Source organism: Hydra vulgaris, chromosome 03 (genome assembly GCF_038396675.1).
Source record: "Hydra vulgaris chromosome 03, alternate assembly HydraT2T_AEP".
Taxonomy (NCBI): Eukaryota; Metazoa; Cnidaria; class Hydrozoa; order Anthoathecata; family Hydridae; genus Hydra; species Hydra vulgaris.
In genome coordinates, this window is record NC_088922.1 from 69055001 (window position 1) to 69057910 (window position 2910).

The 2910-nt window shown below is 27.2% G+C and overlaps 1 long non-coding RNA gene across 2 annotated transcripts in view; it reads left to right on the forward strand.

The window, feature by feature from the left end:
• Nucleotides 1-356, forward strand: part of LOC136078367 (uncharacterized) — a 6532-nt gene extending 6176 nt beyond the window's left edge. For both annotated transcript variants that reach the window (XR_010637767.1, XR_010637768.1), the window contains 2 exons: nt 1-33; nt 114-356. The exon at nt 1-33 is cut by the window's left edge and continues 327 nt beyond it. This is a non-coding gene — a long non-coding RNA (uncharacterized LOC136078367). The remainder of the gene's footprint in view (nt 34-113) is intronic.
• The last annotated feature ends 2554 nt before the right edge of the window (nt 357-2910 follow it).

The window sequence follows — 2910 nt, forward strand, 5'->3', positions numbered from 1 at the left end:
AATTTTTTCAACAGAATGATATTCAGGAACTAGGTAGGAGTTAGAAATTTGATTAGTTTATTTAAAGAATATCTATTAAATTTTTTTAATATTTGTTAATTATTTAATTTTAGAATCAACAATACGCGATCTTATGAAATTTTATCGCTTGACTTAATTAATCAATAACTCCGAAGATGCACTTGCTTGAATCCCATATGCTTCAATTTAATCCAAAATTGGGATTGGGCATTGGAGTTTACGCTTAAGATTGGAGTAAACGATTACGATTGTTAAATTTAATTTAACAATCTAAATCGTTTATTTTGGCATATGAAAGGTTGTAGTCGCTTGAAAAGCACGTTGAAGGAACATTACATACGAAACCATCCAAAAACTATTGCAATGAAATTAAAAAAAGAAAAATATTTCGATCGTAAATTTAATTGAGTCCGAATGTGTATATATATAGTTTATATTTGTTTTCAAATTGAATCGTATTTTTGATACGAAGTTATCAAAATATAGTATTTATCCTAAGAAATGCATTATTATTGGAAGGGTACTTTCTAGAACTAGTAAGCAAACTAACCTCTCCCGCATACTTGGGTTTTTGCAGTATGCACAGCCAGGAATTAGACGCAGAGGTATTTTACTAATTCCAAAATGTTAATAATTAATGTTGGATACAGGGTTGTGAAATGCGATTCTTTTTTTTTTTATTATTATTATTATAAGAAGTGGCGGACTGGCCCAGGGTGCCGAGTTGTGATTGCACCCTACCTATCTTAAAAAAATTGGGCCCACTCTGTTAAAAGATACAATATCTCATGATCATCATTCATGCATGCTATCATAATTATCACAATAATATTTAGCATGAATATAAATTATTATCATAAAAAGGAATTGATTATCTGAAATTATAGAACATTAGAGGATTTTCACCAGAACATTAGAGTATGTTCACGAGAACATTAGATTATGATCTGGTGCTTATAATAATGAAACATGCCAATTAATTTATGTTCATCAAAAAGTTGCAGAGTTTTCTGGTGAACATGTTCTCTAATTCTTATACATTTCTTTGCTAATATTGTATTCTATACTATATAAAATATATAACATATAAATAGAAAAATAATTACAAAAATTGCATATAACCCTGAACATCGTGCAAGTTTAGGGTTTTAAATTTCAAAAATCAAAAAAAATAATTTCTACTGCTTGCCGTTAAAGCGTGCTACTCTTTTCAAAAAAATGACAGGTTAAAATAAAATATACAGATGTTTTGGGCATTTCTTACAGAATCTAGAACAATTGAACTTTTGAGCCAAAATATTTTCAAACAAAAGATATTTGTTGAAATGTCTAACAGATGTTTCCATTTTTCAGAAAAAATAACTTGCATTTTGAACACTAAAATTTTCTTTGTTTACAAACATTCTTATTGATTTTTAAGTTTTACTATCAGCACTAGGGGTGCTCAGAAAAAAAAATTTAGAATTTGAAAAACCAAACCGTCTAGATTTGAAGCAAATATGTTTAAACTTACTCACAAAAAATTTCAGCAGCATTGAACCACTCTTTCCTTGCCCTCAAAGCACATGTTTGGAAAAAACGGGACCCAAAAACGACTAAGAACGGATTACTTTAAGTGTCTTGAGGGCAAGGCTAGCATAAATATTTATAATCATTTTTTTTTTCAGGGATTAGATAAATATCTCTATTTTTGATTAAAAAAGTATGGTTTTTTTCTTTCTTCTCAAAAAAGAGTATAACTTACATTTTAAATCGGCTAAAAAACGTTTGTTATGTGGTGCGGCGTTGTTTTTATAACCTTTTCAACCATTAAATTAAATCTTTGTTATTAAGATTCATAATATTGTTTGCAAATGTATATATTCAAAATAAGAATAGAATTAATCATTTTTTGTATGTTTAATACCATTTCTAAACAAAAGAATATGTTCTTAACTTATAACTACAATATTTGTAATTTTATAAGAAGCAATATGAAACACAAATTAAGATATAATATGTTGTAATATTTAACAATTGAAATGAAACTATATAAAATAATATTACTTAAACAATATGCTTAAATAATATATTAAGTATTTTTCAGGCTTTTGTAATATTTACAAATATATTCTTGGTTATTTAGATTAATGATAATGATAAATACTAAACATGCGATAAATATGTATAAAATAAACGAAACGTGCAAGTTTGAAAGCAAATTTAATTTAAGATCTAATAAAAAAAAGAATTTGTTTATTATTAAAGCAGCTAAACTAGAAGTTACAGGTAATTTCTAATTTGTTTAAAACTTGAGCAATTTAATGTATATCATATATTTAAGATAGAGAGTGATCTAAATTATCTCATTAAAATATAATGAACAAAAACAAATATGCATTTAGATATTCAACTTACAACAGGCATGGATATTCTACAACATCTAGCATTCCTGCAATCTATAATGCCTAAAACTACCAAAAATATCATTTTGGTTACATGCTCGCTTCGTATAAATTTTGAAAGTTGTGAAAATTTGGATTGTAACTGTGTTTTAGCTAAGTTTAAGAAACCCTGGATAAAAGCAGGGTTTGAAGTTGTTAGTGACTCTCACCTATTCAAAAATCTTATTAAACTCGGCAAGCAGTATTCTAATTAAACAAAAAAAAAAAGAAAAAAGAGGCTCTTCAAAAGATTTAACTAATTAGAAAAACTTCAAGAATTACTTAAAAAAAGTGTTTTGGGTAGGCAAGCCAGATATAAAGAACATTATTAGAACCCACAAAAAAAGTTCTGACAAAGATAAGCTTGAAGACTTGATGTTTTTGGAAGATCAGGAAGGAGAAAGAAAGAGAGGATCATCAGGAAGAAAGTTTATTCTAAGGACAGAGGATAAGAAATTTAGTAGAA